General features: G+C 39.9%; 1 protein-coding gene across 1 annotated transcript in view; it reads right to left on the bottom strand.

Moving 5' to 3' along the window:
- Nucleotides 1–21,084, bottom strand: part of LMO1 (LIM domain only 1) — a 280,622-nt gene that overhangs the window by 239,725 nt on the left and 19,813 nt on the right. The gene's annotated exons all lie outside the window — the stretch shown is intronic.

Genomic DNA, 21,084 nt, shown 5'->3' with positions numbered 1-21,084 from the left:
ATGAGTGGCATTCCTTAGGGCTTGGTGCTGTTTAATATATTCGTTGGTCACATGGACAGTGGGACTGAGTGCACCCTCAGCAAGTTTGCTGACAACACCAAGCTGTGTGGTGTGGTCAATAACACACTGGAGGGAAGGGATGTGCCATCCAGAGGGACCCTGGCAGGCTTGAGAGGTGAGCCAGTGCAAGCCTCATGAAATTTAACAAGGCCAAGTGCAAGGTCCTGCACGTGGGTCAGGGCAATCCCAAGCACAAATACAGGCTGAGCAAATCCACAAATACAGTGGAACGACCTACAGAGAAGGACTTGGGGGTATCAGTGGATGGAAAACTGATTATGAGCCAACACTGTGCACTCTCAGCCCAGATAGCCAACCGTATTCTGGGCTGCATCAAGAGAAGCATGGCCAGCAGGTCAAGGGAAGGGATTCTCCCTCTCTACTCTGCCCTTGTGGCACCCCAGCTGCAGTTCTATGTCCAGCTCTGGAGTCCCCAACATAAGAGGACATGGACCTGCTCTAGCAGGTTCAGAGGAGGCCACAAAGATGATCAAGGGGCTGGAGCACCTCCCCTGTGAGGACAGGCTGAGAGAGTTGAGGTAGTTCAGCCTGGAGAAGAGAAGGCTCCAGGGAGACCTTATAGCAGCCTTCCAGTACCTAAAGGGGGCCTAGGAGAAAAACAGAGAGGGACTTTTTACAAGCGTGTGTAGGGATAGGATGAGGGGTAATGGTTCTAAACTGACAGAGGGTAGATTTAGATTAGATACAAGGAAGAATTTCTCCCCTGTGAGGGTGGTGAGGCCCTGGCACAGGCTGACCAGAGAAGCTGTGGCTGCCCCCTCCCTGGAAGGGTTCAAGGCCAGGTTGGACGGGGCTTTGGGCAACCTGGGCTAGTGGAAGGTGTCCCTGCCCAGGGCAGGGGGATTGGAACTAGATGATCTTTCAGGACCCTTTCAACTCAAACCATTCTATGAAACCTCAGCCAGCGCTGGACTGTCTTGAGGACAGATGAGAGAAACACACACCGCTTTGCAGATCCAGATAAGACATAAGAGCAATTAACCAAAACCATTCCAATACATCATTTCAGAAAAGGAGTGAGGGGGTAAGTCACCCTATTCCACTTGAACAGATCCTTAAGTTTCCCATCCTGCATGTTCTCTCCTGCTGAGAAAAGGATCATCTGAGAAACCCTGGGCGGCCTCTCAGTGAGTACTGTTTGATACCCACGTCTGAAGGCTGCCTTCTACCACAGTGACACAGAGAACTGATGCATTTGATCCTAGTTCTGTCTGCTGGATTCTGTTTTGTTGTTTTTTCTTTAATTTCTCAAAAATCACAAGAATTGATCTACATTAAGACAAAATTACGAAGATAAATATGAACTCTTCCCCAACACTGAGCCATCATAATGAAGGACAAGAGAAGATATTGCAGATACCAACCAGAGTTAGAGGAGCATGTGGTAGCAGAAAAGCAGAATATCAGGCAGTTTTGGAGAATCGGTTGATATGATTACAATGTGATCGAGTTCTCCACAATGGAGATAGATGACCATTTACTTTCCTCATTTATCTACCCACATCTTCACTTTACATTTCAAGAAGCTGAAACTCTTGCATCATCCCATTTATCTAAGGGCCCAAAGTCAGCACACAACCCACATGGAAAAAAAATGTGGCCCTGGGATATATGTTGAGCAGTTTTTCAGTAAATCTTATTTATTTCCTCTGAGTCCTCAATATCTAAAGCTTTTATGTATTCATTATCAGCAACATGTCGAGTAATGTGATAACTTGACAAGGTTCTATTGAAGCAGCTTAGTGGGACATACAGTACTTATGCTGCCTGATAAGAAAACATTCAGAAAGGTCATATCCTCTGTTGTATTCCCTATCTCTCTGGGCAGCAGCAGTTTGGGTTTTTATGAAAACTAAACTTTGAAAATATTCCTGGTAAAAGTGAGTGAAAAGCAGTTTGACTGCATTAGCACAATGACAATCACTTTATCTTAATGTTCATGTTACTTTCTCAAAACCGGATATTAAAATCCTTGCCAAAAAGTTAACTGTGTTGACTAGGCATGATTATGAAATGAGAAGCTGATCAGCTCAGTGTAACTGTTATACCGGGGATATAATGGTAATATCCAACTGACTGACTCCTGAACAGCAGGACAGGCCTCACCCTGCCTGCTCACCTTGTCCTGCACATCAGCTGCTGTGTGGTGTCGAGAGTCAAATCTCATCTAGAACAACACAGACCAAAACACACACCCTGAGCGTGCCTGACATGCATTTATACAAGTTGGAAAGACTAACTCTATTTTGAAAGTCTTGTGATGTTAGAGACCTACAGAACTTGTTCTGTGCCACTTTTTGCAGAGCAAGGACAGTAATCAGGAAAAGGGTGTTATCAGATTTCACTGAGATCCAGAGAACAGATAGTGCTTGGGGCCATCTCAGGACAAAGATGATGAGCAGCAGTGCTCAAGCCCTTGAAAAGCCTCACCACTGGGGATTTACAAAAGGATACTCTAGAGCTGTATGTGTAACCCATTCTCCTTAGTTGCAGTTTTTGTGACTCTAAGATGAGCTTGGCCAGACCAAAGAAATTCTTGCTGTTCAGGTAAATGAACACAAAGTGATGGCCCACCTACCTCTGTTATGATAACACCACCAGTTACAAATAACTACTTCAGACCTATTACTCTACTTCGAGTGCATACTGTCGATATGATATGATGTATGATATTATCGGGGATACAGGGATGCATACAGTTTGCTGTGTAACTAAAAGCACATGCGCTTCGTTACAAAAATCACCAAAAAATAAGCCCACCACAAGTATTAAAAAGAGCTATGAAGAGCAGTTTGTCTAAGCAGCAGTTTCTAGTAGCTAAAAGGCTTCTATATTTTCCAACATGTCACGTGGCTTATTTCGTTGAACAAATTGAGCTGAACAGGTCATCTTTATTGTTACCTTTCTTGATCACTTTACCTTGAGCCTGCAGAGCTCTTTCAAGTGAGTTTTACATACAGAAAAATACAAATGCAATTATTGGACTTTATTAGATACAATTATTACCTTTTGATGAACTTGACTAAAAACAATGGTCTGATTGTAAATCTGGATCACAGCTGGATGCCACAAGCAAAATAGTGAAATGAGTAATAGGAGGAAGGGAAAAAACCAATACTATTACACACATTAAAGAATCATCATTTACATAAACACCTGCTCATACTTAAATCTTTTGAAAGACAATCATTTTAAGTCCTGGTAAACACTGCAAAGCAGTTTGTTAAGGGTCAAATACACTTGTTTTTTTTCCCCTCACTCAGAATGCTGTTGGGATCAGAATCAGCAGATTAAAGAGTTGTTGTCAGCTGTTCTGCCCGAGGGAGGATTCTCCTTGTGATGAGGGGCTGCACCTGACAAAATGAGAGAAGTGGAGGGATGAACACCCATAACAATAATTTCTCTAATTCTGATTGAAAATCAGATTGAAAATCAGCCTGACCATCAGCTCTTGGTATATTTTTATTGTCTCACTCGATGACAGAAGCCAAATTATTCTTCCAATTGACAACTCCTATAAGTAAAACTAAAGTTTAATTCTTGGATGCAGTCAGTAAATAGCAGATTCAAGATGGAGAGTGAAACACTGCCCTTAATTCGCTATGTCAAGCCCTCTATGGCCACAACTATGAGACAGTTAATCAGAGCTATCATCTCAGGTAACGGTGGCAGCTTCTGCTTGCAATCAAAAGCTGCTTTCACACCAAGGTACAACTCCACATGAGGCTCTAACTGAAGACAGAGTGCCACTGTGCACTGCAGGGGGTGGGGAGCAGGTAGGAGAATCATCCCATATTTTATTGGCAAATAATGATTTGATCAGATCAGAGGACAAATTTTAGCTCAAGGTGAAGTTGATATCATGCTTCTTTTGAAGATGAAAGGAAATGACTCTGTGCCTGGCCCTCTTTACTGCATCTCATCAAGATGCCTGGGACTTTAAGAATATGTAGATTCTGACTTGGCCTGAAATCTTGTTCTAGGGCTCAGCACTGATGTTTAGACTTAAATTATCTGGCTTTTCAGCATCTTCATCTATGGTTCTGTTGTGATAGTTGACTTCTACAAAAAAATAGATGTTTAATAATAGACAATTAAAATCTACATAACAAGGGTCTTATAAGTGTAGACACAGTTCTTATTCAATTAACAACAGTCTCTGTATGTTCCAGTGTTCATACTGGGGAAAAGAAAAAACAGGGCAAACTACCCTTCCATTGATAACACAATTTTACCATTTGCTGAACCCTTGCATGCAAGAAAAGACAGATCTTAACCCTTAGGGTCTGAGCAGCTATTCTGCAAGACACTGTTGCTTAGTTCATCCTGCATTCTCTCTTGCTTATAGCAAGATAACAGACTCACTTGAATCCTTTCCTAACAAAAAAAAAGGAGAGGTCAGAGACCAATGTCCAAATTTATAGTGATAAAATGTTAATTTTGGATTGAAATGGTTAATAAACCATACCAAAGGCAGTTTTAATCACATGAGGAAGTCTAATTAAAAGAAAAGGTTTTCACAGGGAGTGTCTTTGACCTGTTTGTTCAAAGTTAAGACTGGTGATTGAAGTCTCACTGCAGGGATTCCAGGATTTGAAAGCTTGGGGATTCCCCTTTGGCCACCTTTGATTCTTACTAGATTCCCTACCTCATGCAAAACCATCACAGAGGTAGATCTTGAACCTTCAGGCCTGACCACAGCTTTACCGTGAAGCTGCTCTGCTGTGCTGCTCACTTCGAAAAAGCAGCCTGGAGCAGGGGATACAGGGCCCAGCAGCAGGCAGCTCCTACCCCTGACAACGCCCGTGAGGACCAACTCCCAAGTACCTACGTGCCTCTTCCCTGCCAAGGCTCCTTTCTGACTTCTGCTCGCACTGGAAGATGTTTGCTATCAGCCCATGCTTCTGCTGGGGTGCACAAACCTCCCAGAGAAGTGTTGCCTTTTTGTTTTCAAGCACAGTAACTTACAGCAGCTTTTGCTTCATGGGCTGCTCTGCCCCAGAACCTTCTCCATTCAGAACAATAATCCTTAATGTCCCTCCCAGAGCACAGGTCCTCCAAGAGAGAATGGAGAGAGATACTTGTCCTGAGTACTACTCAGTTTGGATACACTTTTGAGATGCAAAGGCAGGACACGGAAAGTTAAGACTGGAAAGAAGATTCTCTGAAGGTAAAAGGAAGACTGTAATGTTAAGTCTGCCACGCATAGTCATTTCTTGAAGCAGAAATATGTACCCGGCTCCATTTCCCAAAACATTGTCAGAAAACCCAGTATTTACTTATCCTAGAAGTTTTCCTTCCCTTTTAGCCTCAGTCCATGCCTTATAATGTAAAAGGATCTTTTTGAATTTGTACAGCTAAAGAAAAAGATAAGTTGATGGAAATGGATTCAATTTCCCTTCAAGAAATTTTGCAGACAGTGTAAATCACCTGCAAGATCCTGAAGATTTTCTGTTGCTTTAAACAACTAAATTTAAATTTGAGAGAGTCTCAGATTTAACTGTTCTTGAGCAGAGCCTGAGCAGGCGTAAATCAGCCTCGTTTCACCAATCCCAGTGTTTGCAGTGCAACTTCACATTAAGGGACAGGAACCCTAAAGCACAGTCAGCCATCTTCTTAGGAGTTACGGCTCCTTCTGGAGAACAACTGTCATAATATGTTTGTACAGCAGCTAGCATATCCAGGCTATGACCTTGACTAGGATCCCTACACAATTAGAAATAAAAATTATGTTACGAAGCTCTGGAAAGAACATTATTCTACCTAAGGTTAGGAATAATTTAACCTCCTAGAAATGAGTTCAGATACGCAATTCTTAAACAGCGGAGCGGGAAGAAGTCAGGCACTGCAAGTCATGCATGCACTGGAAAACATGCTTTAGGTAAAACCTGTCTCCTGAGTTCCAGCAGGAGAAACAGGAGAGTCCTGAGACAGATCTCGGCTGGGAGGAGAGTGCCTATGCACAAAAATTCGTGTTGTAAACCAAACCTCATTCAGTCATTCTTGGTGATAAGCTCATACAGATGGGGTGCAAGCAGGGGGCCTTTCTGTGTGCTTCTGTGTGTGTTTGAGGTTTTGTAGAGTGTATCTCAAGGAATACAAAATATGAAGTTTTCTGAACATGTGAATTAAGAACCTCAGGGAGCAGAAAAAATATCGATTCGACACAGTATGCTGTTCAGTACAGAAAAGTACAGGAGATAATCATCAAGGGTAGATGCTTTCAAACGTGCATGAAACCCCAGGGTGGGACTTTCAGCAACTATTAGCAAAGCTTGTAGTGCTCAAACAATTGTCTCATTCATTTTAAAATGGCTTTACAATATTTAATTATGACAAATGTAGAAAGGACCGAACACCTTCACCTTGACAAAGTGCAATGCAGGTCCTTGCAAGATACTATTTGATAGAATCAGGTCAATCCTCAGTTCATAAAAACAGTAGAAGAGCTACAAGATTTTTTGTTTGTTTTGAAATGAGCAAGGGCTGTTTGGTTTGTAGTAAGGAGGAAAGGTTTCTAAAGCAAGAACTAAATTAGAGACAAAAATCTTAACCAGAATTTAAAAAAAAAAATTAGTCCAGCTCAACCTTATCTGACCAATCTACAAATCAGTTCATTCTTTCCCCCCAGAAACTCTGAGGAAATTATTTCAGATGACTAGCCTCAAGTTTGACAGATTTCTAATATCCTGTGACTGTCAGACCATTTCACATGTATTTCACATGTTACATGTGTGTTTCTTGGAGAGGAAAAAATGAAATGAGGGTGATGGAAACCTGAAGAAAAGGAGGAGGTTGATGATGTTGGGCTGAACAGAGGAGATAAGGCAAACTATTAAATTTTTATCTTTATATTTTATCCTTCAGCAGGATCAAAACAATGATTTTTTTTTCCTTTTTATATTATTCAGAAATAAGTGGACATGAAAACTGGTTGGAATCCTATATAGAAAAGTTCATTTTTAAATGATTCATAAGAAGTTACAAGCATATGAAAACAGAAGTTTGGCAGAATAGACCAGAAATCCTCAACCATAGTAAATCATTTTCCAGAAAAGCCGAAACAAGAGACTTACTTTTATACAAACCACATAAAAATCTGGATCTCTTTGAAAGAATAATCACCATTAACATGAAAGTTCTCCCTCCTCTCAGTAGTTAGTGTAGGAATCACTGTAAAGCTAGGATTTCTAAATTCATTTTAGAAACTTCAGAGAAAGAAAAGATGAGGAAAATGCACTGATGTAGTCACATGATTCTCCAAGGTCCACACCAACAGGAAATCATAGTCAATTTTCAAGCAGAATCCTATATGGATTTCTAACAATTACTAAACAAGTTCTGAGTGCCCAATCTACTTTTAAAAACTGAATTAAATATGCCAAAAAATTCCAGGCCTCCCTATCTCCGCACTTATGGATCGATAGAGCATTCATGAATCCAACCCTCTGCAATGGCAAGGATCTGAGCATTCTACATTATTACTGCACTGTAGCTCATTTAATGCTGCAACTATAGTTCATTTAATGCTGTGCTGGCTTCTCTTGCATTTTCCTCATATAAAAGTTAAGTATCCACTACAAAAATGAATCATCTAAACTCCAGGTAAAAGCTATCACAGTATGAAAGTAGAGATCATGCTGTGAAAATGATATCAAATGTTATATAAAAAGAGCTATCCTATTGAAAGTGTTTGTGGTTTGTAGTTTACCTCCTGTTAGCGGCTCTCTCTGTATTGATTTCAAAAACCTGTTCAGAAAGCTAAACTCAGAATTTTTATAAAAGTATTTGAAGAGTGCAGCCTGTTAACATCTTTTTATAAGTGAAAAAATCATATATATTAAACACATGTACACACAAACTACATTAGAAGAACACTACGGTTCCAAAGCCAAGCACCCAGAAGTTTTAAAGTGCCATAATTAAGATCCTCTGCACAATCTTAATTCGGCCCCCACCCTGTGCATGACCAGGATGAGACACTGTTTCACTGCACAACCACCTCTTCACAGATGATCCCGACATCCTTCATCCCAAACCATTACTTTGAATTTGTCCTGAGCAGTGAAGGAGACTGCCTGCATACACAATCTTAATTCTCTCATTGCAGAGACCAGGAAATGGCAGATAAATAAAGCAAGGGACTAAGCCAGGGGACAAATGGTCTCAGGGTTAAATCTCTTGAGTTCTGCCCTTGCGGATTACAGCTAGTCTTCACCACCAGTTCCTAAAAAAAACCTTCTGCAAGTTATTTGTGCTCACCTTCTCATATCATTCATTATTTGCAGTAGCTTCACTTTCTGTGTCCCGAGAAAGCATACCCAAGAAAGAAGTCCATATCATAGCAGACTCTGCACCCATCAGCCGCAAACTGGAGTCAGTGGGCAGCCTGGTTTGAACACATAGCGTGACTTACACTGGGGAGAGCTGGGAAAACATCAGGCTCCTGCCACCTCAGACTCAACCACCCTGCATCCCCTTCTTCCATGTGCAGAAGTAAGGGAGCCTTACCACTCATCTCAGAGCAAGTGCACTTCGAAAATAAATGTTATTGTTTGCAAAACAGGATGCAATGAAAAACCCACAAGGAAATCAGTAATTCTGTGTTCAGTCTTGGTCTTGAGCAGTATACAGTAAGGCAAGCCTGGGACTACCTGTGCCACAGTGAGAATAAAACTACATAAAGCTGCACTCATTCAGCAAACACCTTCTACTTACTGCACAGAACGATGCAGGGGTCCATGGGAAAAAGCAGTGTGTGACCATGTAATTAGAGACAGTATCAAAATGTATACACACAAGGGGGCCCAATTAAGGCTTCATAGACAGCATTATTCTTTTTTCTTTTTCTTTTTCTTTTTTTTTTTTTTAGTGCTTGGTTTTATGGCAACATTCATGGTTTTGTACCCTTTTATCTATAATTTCATAGGTTGTTAAAAAAAATACAGAAGGGGAGAGGAAAAAAAAAAAAAAAAAAGCCTGAAAAAAAATCTATTGTATGGAATGGCACTGATACTGAAATACAGAGCTGGTGCTTCATGGTCCATAGCAGAGGCTTTGGCCACGTGAGTGGGAAGATCAACAGTAGCCTGCACAGGGAGCAGGCTGAAGGGACGGCTGAGAGGCACACAGGTTTCCCAGGGACCTGCTGCAGCACAGGAACACAGGGCACCATGTATCTTGGCTTTCCCTCTCAGGTCTAGAGGTGAATGACCTTTGGTCACCATCTACTACTTTCCATTGCAAATACTTTTCTCTCATGTTCTTCCCCACTCCCAGTCCTTGCCTTATGACAATATTTTTGCAAATTCAACCCTAAACTCCTCCAGTCCATTTCCCATCCCAGTCTTCTCTAACACTGTACTCAATGACTTGTTCAGATTCACCCTAGTAGTATTTACTTCTCTTTTTACCCCTGTTTGTTAGTTCTGGTCTCTCTCCTACACATTACCCTAAGGTTCCCAATCCTACCTCTTTTCTTGCTGTGTCCTACCACAACCTGCATTCACACTCCTCCAATTTTCCTGTCATCTCTTATGTCAACAGTAGCATTTCCCATCCTTACTTCCACACCAGTTCTTTCTTGCTCACTTTTAGGTCCCAGTCATAGCCAAGTCTTTTTACAGCTCTCCAGCTCTGCAGTTAAGTAGATTTTCCTCCTCCTCCTCAGTATGAGCAACAGTAAAGAGAACCTCGAAACACCAAGAGCACCTCCTTGGTTTCAGCCCTACTGTCCTGCACTGTGCTCAGGGCAGGGAGCCGACTGCCTCTCCTCAGCATCCCCAGCAGCATGCTGTGCTGCTCCGAGCAGGCATACACTTGAACCTCCAGCACTTGATGCCACAGTAGCCTAAAAATCTCTGAAAAGTAATCCCTGATAAGATTTTGCTCAACACCTGCAATATGATGCTTGGCATATACTATACAGACGATATTTTCAGATAATTCAGCTACTACCAAATTTCTACTGATCAAGTGAAAAAACAGATTTTTCAGTGTTCTTTCTAATGGATTTTCACTGGAATAGCAAAAGATAATGACCCCACAAAATCTTTAGATTAAGGCTGAAGAACAGTGTGATGGATCTTATTAAGTATATACAAGAACACACAAGATGTACTTTGCCTTCTTTACTTCTGGAAAGAATAGGAACATTTTTTAAAAATTTCAAACAGAGAGAAGTGGGCTGATGCAGGCATCCAGAAGAGAAAATTTCAGCACAGATAGTGCTGAAATAAGAAACTCTAAGTAATGTTTTAAAATAGGTCACTTATGACAACATTAACTGTTATGCCATTAGCTTCTTTTACTGTACGTATAAGCAGGAGGGGAAAAAGAGCTTGTATATGCATTTATAGACTTACATAAGAAAAAAATCAAGTACCTGAGCTAGGTACCAAGAACTTGTATTTGACAAGACTTAGGCCTGCCCTGAAACCCATGTCATTCATCACATTAATTAAATATGCAGGTCAAATACCAACTTAGAGGATGCCCAGAGCTTCCAGTAAGGCCCCATAGCTAGCAAGGGGAACTACCTCCAGTGTGCCCTCTGCTCCTCTGAGACACTATGATCCAGACAACTAGTATGGTTACACAACTAGACCTGGGAGCCACTAGTCCTTCTTGCCTTGCTGCTTCATCACACTACAAGAGAGCCAAGTGCTTAAATACAAAGGAGAAGGTAATTCCTTCTCATTACAGTAATTTACAGAGCCTCCATAATGCCCAAATATTTTATATATTACACAGCCAGTATTCTGAACATTACCTGAATTAGAGAGCAAGCCATATGCAGCTATGCTTAGAGCATAGGCAGAATATACATACAAATGCCAAATGTACACCTATAACACTAACTCCATTCTCTAAAACAACCACTTCGTAAGGAAAGCTATTAGGAGTTTGCCTGCTTGGAGAAATTAGATATCACATACTTGAAAGACCAGTATTTACTTATGCCCACATATATGCACCTGAAAATCACTCTCAGCTGCTTCCACATGTTGGAAACACCAAAATTCCTCATCTGCTTCAATTATTTCTACTTTTAGCTTTGAAGTAGTACTTCAGGCTTTTATAGGAGATGAACAAACTGGCACCTCACCTTACTGAAGCCATAAACTCTCTCCTTGTCTGAAGAATTTGTCCCCCAAAAGCTCTATAATTCAAGGATGCCTAATATCTCTAAAAATTGGATTTCTCAGAAAATTCAGTATACAGAAAGACAAATTAATCCCTGGAAGACAGATATCAAATGAAGCACAAGGATTCAAATAGCAGAGAGCCTGCAGAGGAGGCCGGACTGAATGCAAGCAGAGTGTCATTCATGAAGGTGGAAGGCTGCGTGCTGAGCTGCTGTGATGCAGTGCTCCATGCCGCTGCTGAATTTGCAAAGGAAACTAGAACTACTCAAGAACTCAATACAGATACATTCATAGACATAAGGTTTGATACGCGGATAACTCAGTTCAGCAGAGAATCAGCAGAGCTTTTTTTTTTTGGCTCTGCAGTTAGAGCACTTCTCCATCTTTGACACTACTGCAGTGTTCATCAGCACCCTGTGTCTACAGAAGATGCGAGGGTTGAGGGAAAGAGCAATGTGCACCCTGGCACCAGGTAACACAGACGCTAAAAGAAACGTGTTTTAGCCGGTTAGCCACTAAGTGGAGCTACTAAGTAAGAAAGGTAAAGGAAACTTTTCTTTTGATTCTTAAATCAGCTTTGATGCTGTCCTAAACACTGTCTAAATCCCCACTCAAAAAGTTTGAAGGGTCAAAATAATAGCTCTGTGACAAAGTAATTGTCCTGGTCACACACTTCTATACTAGACTACCTGCTGCATCTTACTGTACTTAATAAATGGTTGCATGATTTTATCTTAAAAGGAATCATTTTATTCCAGCTGATTCCCAATCCTACTTCCAATAATTGAGTTGTATCACACCCTGCTGTGTGTACCTACAAGTGCACAGTCATGACTATGGCCATTGTGAGAATTTTACTCCAGCTGAAGCTCTTGAGGAGAAGTGTCTGAATATCACCTGGGGTTGCTCTCTCACTGGAAGGTCAGAAGATGAAATATTAACTCAAAAACTGGGACTGCTCAGCCACTGAAGCGTTAAAATGTCACTTTCTGAACGGAAGTAGGAACTCTGCTACATCTAGGGGATAGGCTGAGTTTTTCCCTGGCTGTCACTGTGAAATTATTAAATGGAGCTTCAGAAGAATCCATTTTGTTCATCTGTCTTCCAGGCTGATAAGAGAGGCAGAGAGATGATATCAGTATGTTACATACGGGGATACCACACAGCCTTCTCTCTGTCGCTCCAAATGGGGAAAGCACTGTCATCCAAGCCCAGGGGTGTCAAGGAAAGAGCTCTACCATGGCTGAAGCTCAGTCTTGGCAATGCCAGAGTGAAACAACCTGGAAGCTGCACCCAAATCCAGCTGCTGTGAGAGTGGGCTATCACAGTTCCTCTAGCAGCAGCATGGAGATTCCTTCACCTCACTTCCTACACAACTAGGACTGAAGTAATTTACTTCATGCACAATTCTCATTTGTACTCATGATACACTCAGCAGAGGGTTTTTTTACGATGTCCTCTATGTAGGGCTGCATTTTAGGGTTATCTTGAAAACTCTACTTCTGCAGAAAATATTATCTATCAAGTGCTATTTTTCAGACCAGCATCCTTCAGTAGATCTATGATCTATGATAGCGGTTCCACACTACCATAAGAAACCTGATACTTTTGCCTGAACACTGAAGAACTGGGGAATTTAGAGCTGTTTCCTCCATCTCCCGCAGCCACACAGCCATCACTGAAGTCATGATAGTTGCATCTCTCTTACCAAGACCATGAGGTGTGTGCAGGTAGAGCATTCTTAATGAGTAGCCCTCAGCGCTATAGCAGACCCTCTTGTCTAGAATAGGCAAAAACCACTGATCCTCACAAAAACTACAAGTGTCTTGTATTTATAGAGAAGTAGGGTCTTACGGGAAATTGCATTTATGTTGTGGAGAGGATGCACTACTCGGGAAGAGGCTTAGTTTCCTGTATAATGAGGACATTTAGAAGCATCTCATTCGGATACATTGAAAGGAAAGAATAAGCAGTCACACATGGGCCTAGTTCAAAGCACAAGGAAATCAGCTAGCACTGCAAACTCACTGCACAGTTAAGACAACATCAGGGACTGTGGTCATTACTTCTTCTCAGGAATGAACTGAAAGAATGTCTCCCTCTACCACAGTCAGTAGGAAGAATATGCAAGAGCTGAACCTGACTCAATATTAAGGGCCAAAGTAAGGTGGACCATTTTATTAGAAACTCAGATCTCTGTATACAGTTCTAAGCAGAATATTTAGGGATGTGAATCTAGCTATTTATCATGACATCTTTGATTAGACATGCAATAAGCTAGCTTAATACCTTGTGATTTCCATACACACTAGCCCATGACAAGGCATTCAAGTTGTGACTTCACTTAGCCAAAGAACAACTGCAGTGCTTGTGAATGGACAGAAATGGAAAACGCGTGTCCTCTCCTTACTCCCACTTACGGTGGGAACACGAGGAGAGTTCATGAAATAAATACTTTGCTGAACATATTCCCAAATTTTGGGATTGGATTTGGCTGCAATGCGCAAAAGAGTATGCTTTCCTGTAATTATGCAGTGCAATAATGAACATTATTGCTCCTATAACAGAACATTTATAAAAGCCCTAAGTGGAATTACTAGATTGCTCATTGAAACTATTGTCTCTTCAAAGCTATTGTAGCACAATCTTCTACTGATTAATTGCACAGAGCAAGACTTCTGACTTCTAAGATCTTTCCCGAACATTCCCCTACAGTATTGCCATCAGTTCCATGAGTTCTTAACAATTTAGTCCATGAAAGATGGTGAACTTAAAAGCTTCTTTCATCAAGACAGGTCTGTTAAAATTAAGTCGTGTGGTTCCCAAACATTAAAAAAAAAAAAAAAAATTCTCAATAGAGCTTTGTAATCTTTTCAAATTCTAGAAGGTCACTTATGTTTTCAAGGCCGTTTAGCAAGGTCAGGTTGTAATGAGCTGCAACTACTTTATTTGTGATTTGTGGCTCTGAGGGATTAATTGTCCCCACTCTGTCTCATCCACAATCTAAGGCCGAATTGTCAAAATGATCCATGGCTTTCGTCCCCAGGCCCATGGTTTCATTATTAAGGTGCGCTCTAATCGATAGTAGCATTTTTAACATTTTGCCCCTTACGTTTTATCAATCCTTATTATCTAATGACCAATACTGAACTGGCACAAGGTTTTTCAGAAACACACTGACAGATTACAACAGGCAGTCACATGCATTTGTAATTAGACTTCATTACCATTATAAGTGCTGAATGGGAGCAGAATAGAAAGGCAGAAGGAATGCACCCAGTTCACAGAGCTTGTCCCATTTCTTAAGAGTCCCTGCATGAGTCTGTCTTAACACTTAAAAAAAAAAAAAAATAAAAAGCTCAACAACAAAAATTTGGGATCTTTTTCAGGTTAATATGTTCAATTTATTCCATTCCACTAGTCTAAGTGATATCAGAAGCTTTGAGAACTAGCCGAAACTAGTTTTGTTTTGGCAAAGAAAACACTCATTGCAAAACAAAGCAAGTCTGTTACATTTAGCATTCTTAAATTTGATTATTTGAATTACTTTGATCCTTTGTCACAGTTTCATCTGTTCTTAACTTGATGAGGAAAACATGAATATTAATTTTCATTTTCCCCTCTGCTAGAAACTGGAACTATGACATATAATACTGTGTCTCCTTATTTAAAGTCACTACTGGTTTAGAAAGAAAGCTGAGGGGACAGATCCTCAGCTGGCGTAAGCTGGCCTAGTTCCACTGAAGTCAATGGAAATACGCTAGTTTACATGTGGTGAACATCTGGCCCAATAGCGGTCATTAACAAAATATTGCCCAAGAGTAACATTTTCTAGGCTACAGAAGAGCTGAAATAGTTACTTTAAATTCCATAGCATTCATTCTCCCTCCTTTTCTGTGAGAAGCGAGTCCTGGGCTGTCTAATGAAATGGCATGCTCTGGCCTTCTGCCTTCCTTATGCAGGGAATGTGGCCACCTTTCCAACCTGACCTTGTCAAAGCAAGCAGCTTCCATCTCTGGACAGCATGTTAAACTGCAGGCTACACACAAACACATACACGAGTTTCAGTAGGAACAAAATGTGACACTTAGCACTTCACTGACAAACCCAGAGCATGCAGTGATTTAGAACTGCAGCTAAATAAGGTAACATTAAAGAGAAAAAAAATCAATATTAGTCCAAAATGAATTTTCAAACACAAATCTGAATGAAATACTAGTTTGTCATTTCTGAAAATACAGAATTATTGCTGGTTTCAATAAGCCTAGAATATTATTTACCAAGTCTTCAAAGTTGGTATTTTTGTGAGAGTCTGGTCTGTATGCTTTCAATCCTTATGATCATTTTTAGAGTCTATTTTATTGTATTTCCCTTTTCCAAATAAGTTCTAGAACTGGTTGGGAAGAAAATCTCCTAACCAAACTTAGTCTGCACACACCCAAAACAGGAAAGGCTGGCATGACTCCTTGATTTCAGCAGAGACTTAGCCATGAATTCTAATACTGGTAATTTAAATGTCAGTGCAGTCAGTTCATGGATGATCAATGCAGGCAAGAAAGAAGTGTTATAAAGACTGGAATGACGCAGCTTGACTGGCATCTTATTCCCTATCATGAATCAGCACACCTAAAAAAATATCACCAACGCTATTTTTCACTTATCCTAACACATTAGGGGATAAATAACTGGTTCAGACAATTTCCAAGGACCAGCAGTGGGTTTTTTTTAAGATGATGGACAACAAAGGCCTTAAAAGCAAAGGGAGACATTTCTGCCTGTGACAATTCCAACTTTAAAAGGATACTGCAATTTTATGAAGTTTTGCTCTTAAAAATCTGTCCTGTTTGTACTGTTGTGGCTATGGGCTCATATTCTCCAGTCCAAAGTGGAACAGAATATTATACATTACTATCTGAACACATACTTATTGTAAGGTCCTGAAAAAACTTTCTGTATTGAAGGACTTGATAGCTTGGGCTTATGTTGACTTGTGTTTGATGAAGACCACTCCAGTAAGAAACAGCTAACTTCTCACCCTTTGGCTTTACCAGACAAGAAAAAGAGACTGACCATTTTCCTGGAGAAAACAGCCATTCTGCTTACCTCACCACTATTCTCAGAAAAATCCAACAAATTGGAAATTTTCTCGACACTCTGCTTTGCAGAAAAGGCCATAGACACGTTTCAGTGTTAAGATTCTCTACACCCCACCCTGCCAGTTACTAACCAAAGTGTTTATCACCAGGGCTTCCCAAATGACAGCAACATGCTTTACAACTCACACTGTGCCTATGGATAAGGGAACTGATCCTCCCTTATTACAAACTAAAAAGGTGGTCAAGAGTTCTAGCCAGCACTAGATTATATTTGTCAGGTAGACAGCAGTTAGAGGTCATTAAATGCCTAAAACATCTACTTTTAAAGGATTTATTGCTCTTCTCAGCCAAGAACTTGTTTCTGTTCTGTATCGTCAGTATTCGCCCATTTCCATTTCTCTCATTACAGGCAGTTATATTACATTTCAACTATTGACTTCTTCATTTAACATCATGGCAACGTACAGCAAAATTTTGCAGTACCTGCAGCAGCAACCTTATACAGAAATTAGACAATTATGTTCAAGAAAAAAGTTGCAATAAATTAACTTTGCATTCAAAGTTTTTCCCATATTATGTTGTTTGTGGGGTTTTTTTTCAAAGCTCACTTGGAAATATATTTTAGACACGTGCTAATGAAAGACAAATCTGATAAGATGGGGAAAAGGAAAAAAAGAAAAAACAAGGTAGGTGGTGTTTGAAGCAAAACAAACATGTTTAGTAAGTTAAAGCACTAGAAGCTCACCCTGTACTGCATTCCCTTTATGAGGCACAAAAAGGAATACTATACAGAGAACGTCAAGCCATCACATCTGGCAACGTGAGTTTGAAGATTGTTTTGGGTCAAGATAACCAAGTGCACTGACAAAGATGTCTGTCTTTCAAAACAGTTATTTGCTAAGCACAGAGAGAATGAGATCTGACAGTCAGTACCCATGCAGTAAGGTGACTTGTATTGGCCCTTATAAATTCACCTTGGTCTCCTAGGCTTTGTGCCCACATGGATGTATTGGTCATTTTACTTCCAGGGCTTCCTTACTACTACCAAAGCAGGGCAAGTGAGAACAAAGCACACTTTTCACCTGAAGTAAACACTAATGTAAATGTACTCTTAGAGAAAATTTTGGGACTTAGAAGATTGCTGTCATTTAAATACTGCCTTCGCTAGAACAACTAACATAGCAGTATACATCCTTCCATTTCACTTCTTGTCTTGCTTCTTCAAGAAAATTTCCATTGTGTTTGCTCGAGTCAGTTACTAACGATAGAATTTGAATTCAACAAAAACAAAGTAATTAGGCCAGCAGCCATGCTGTATACAATTTTTCCAGGGTAACCTTGTCAAGCCTGAGTATTCAATTTCTATACCCAGAATACACTTGCTTCTAAACATATGACATTATTCTTTGCTATAATGAATAGAGATAAGTCCACTTACACAAGGAAATAATTTTTAAAGGATTTTATAGGAAAATAATCACATGCAGTCACTGGATCAACACGGAAGAAATAGAGAAATTTTCCATCAACAAAACATTGGAATAACACCAGAAAAAAAGACTAAACTTTATGGTTAATACAACAGTGATGAGTATATTCTCAAAACAATGAATATTCCAATTCCTGGAGGGTCCACAACAAAGAAATACCTGCCTAGTGACGGCACAGCCCTCTTAACAGGCTTACCCTGTCATCATTCTTGTGAGGGCAAAAATTACCATGCCCTTGCATTAAGTGAGCTTCTAAAAGTGTTGCTCATACTATCCTTTCAACAGCCTAAGAAATTTCACTGGACATCAGGCCCTGAAATATCTCTTAAACCCCATGCAAATACATATTTTCAAATCATAACAGCGCTGTGATTATTATGGTATTGAATTCAGGAAGATGTTCAGTAAAATCAGAATATAGACCTTTTCTGATCATGGTGGTCCTGGAAGGCCATCAAGACTGCCACTGTGTTGAAATTCAGAGTAGCTAGAAAGGCTCCAATATGTTCCCATATAAACAATTTCCAAGGAAATAAGTTACACTCCAAGTGAGCCAAGTCAAAAATAGGTATATAAAGTTTCTGGCCAGCCATCCCAAACTAGGGAAGACAATCTCTGATTTTTAGATAAATTAAAATGCTTTTCTTTACTCTCAAAAGAATTATCCCACTCCACCATTTTCACTTGCATTGAAAGTAATGTTCCTATTTCAACAGTTCTTACCTGCCTCCAGACTGCAAATAGTAATGACCACAGAAGTACAGGGAAGTTTGCCCTTTCACAAGATTAATATACTTAGTTTTATTCCATTTTGTTCATCTTTCTGATGAAGGATTTTCCCTATTAATTAAGAAGGCCTTGCATGATAAGAAATAGATTCAATAACAGAAATTTAAAAGCCAGACTACATTTCAGTTGTTTTTCTATGTGGTCAAAAGGTGCCTTATAACAGCAATATTATCACATAGCTGTATTACAGTCAAGTTTTTTCAGTTCTTAAAAGCTCTTACATAGAAGAGTCTGAATTCTATTCTAGTTCTCTTTGTGGCCACCCATTTTCAACGAAGAGAGATGATAGGAGTGAAAAACAGTCTTCAAAGATTATTTCTGAGGATTTAACACAGGGCTAATTGAAAAGTAAATGTAGGTGAAACAGCCCACTGCATGGAGATGATTTTGTTGAGCATTTTTATTAATGCAAGACTTCCTCACTGAAGTGCTGGACCTCCTTCGTCAACATGGTTGTACACACCAGATCGATTTGCAACATGCGGGCAACTCTAGCAAGTGCTCAAAACTGCCTAATTCCTGAATTGTTCAAAGAGGGCTATAGAGTGTTATACAGCACAGTTCAATTTGAATTATAGCAAGGTTTATTGATGTTGTCTCTTTAAAGATCCTATTACTATTACTGAAGTCATCAAACAAATCCCATTCAAAGCATGAACCCTGCCTTCTATGCATTTTTCTTGTTTTCTTTGGAAATTGCAAGCAAACTCATACACATATTTCTCCACAGAGAGTATTTCACATGGTAGGTAATATTGGACAATGTTTAAATAAGAAGAGACTTAGCTGGTGGACATAGAAGCAAGAGAAGGTGCAAATTTGTATCTTAGAGTTGTAAAAGTTTAAGCTTTCTTCCTATGTATCTGCTCAGATGTTTGTTTTGGGTTTTTTTTTTAAGAAAAAATCCTCTGGTACATTCAAGATGCTGGGACAATCTGTGTTTTATTTTTAGAATCTGTCAAAACAAGAAAAAAAAAAAAAAAAGGTGAAGAAGGGTCACAACTATGTTGAACCATTGAACCACTTTGCTCTATCTATGACTGTCAGAAAATTCAGAACAGCCTGTAACCGAAAACATCAGCTCAGGTATAAATTCACTGAACCGGTACGACCCCAAGCACAAAGTTCTAATTATTATATGCTTGGCAGGTTCTCTGAACAACAGAAAGTATAAAAGAACTTGTAGATACTACTGGGACTTTTTTCATTCTCCCACGTCTGGGGATTTCTGGCAGAAGCCAAAAGCCTTCTTACTTCTATTACGTTCAAATTGGTTTGTATTTACAGTAGTTCAGCATGAAAAGTATCCCGTGACCTAAAAGGTTAAAAATAATCTATCATAATATGGCTGAATGTTCAGGCCATTTCCTTTTTAAGCAAAGGTCTTCTCATTGTTCTTGTTTTTCTAATTTGTAAACTACACACAATCATAACTTTTCTCTAAATATATTTGTAACATTAAATCCTTCCTGGATTAACTCTGTTAACAGCAACCATTATATAAGAGTAGGGGGGGGGGGTGTTTAAACAGATGTGTTTTCTGAAATACGGCAAGGATTTTGATTACAAATGTAGCTAGGTGTTCAGTTTCACAGACGTTCTCCAAGACCAGCATCCTTTTCTAGCTTTTAAAAAAACTCCCTCTTCTCCCACTCTGTTTTGCTATGTTTACCAGACTAGCAGGGTAGCCACTATCTATCTACACTCTGCAACAAAGCAGATGGGAAAAGGAAATTTGGGCAACACATAATAGAGAGTTATCTGCTTTTGAAAAAGTCCCACAGCAACTTTTAACACTCAACAGAATAAAATAAACCTTCGCTTTTAAGATTCCACAGTAACAAACCCTGGGATTTTCTTTTTCCAATTAAAAGAAAAACATCTACTATCAATGAATCTAAAAAGGAGAGAAAAACCTAAAACCATTGCTGGGATCATTCTGCTTGGGGAACCCCAGAATTTCTCAGTCAGACCTCAGTTCCCTCAAGAAACAGCCCCACTGGAGTACCCCTGAGGGAGCCGTTATTCAACACCAGTATGGCTGGCAGAGCCTGTCCTTATTAACACATGGTGAAATTCATCTAACCTAGCTTTAGATATCAAAAGGTTAGACATTTAATTCTGAGTTTGTCACCGCAGGCTTTTCTACAGTCAATGGAGAGAAGCAGGTATCTCCAGGGGGCAAGTCTTCTGACCTGCCTATTTTAGGCTAAGATGAATCACTCTCTGAAGGTGCCCATTTTTCCTCAATCGACTGTAACATGAATCTAGGGTGACTTCCCCAGACTTCGATATCTACATTTCTGATACCCTGGTGAAGACATCTGAATTTCACCTACAAATTTCAGAGCTCAAACCCAGCATCTCTGACAAATTAGCAGTGTTAAGTACCTGTTCCTTGAAACAGAAATTTTCACAAGCTCCCAGATTATATTTCAGTTGACTTTCATAATCCTGTCCCCTATAAAAACACTGCCACTC

Source organism: Athene cunicularia (genome assembly GCF_003259725.1).
Source record: "Athene cunicularia isolate RWA chromosome 5 unlocalized genomic scaffold, athCun1 chr5_part2, whole genome shotgun sequence".
In the NCBI taxonomy this organism is placed as follows: Eukaryota; Metazoa; Chordata; class Aves; order Strigiformes; family Strigidae; genus Athene; species Athene cunicularia.
Note: the sequence above shows the minus strand (reverse complement) of the source record. Positions and strands in the feature narration are given on the sequence as shown.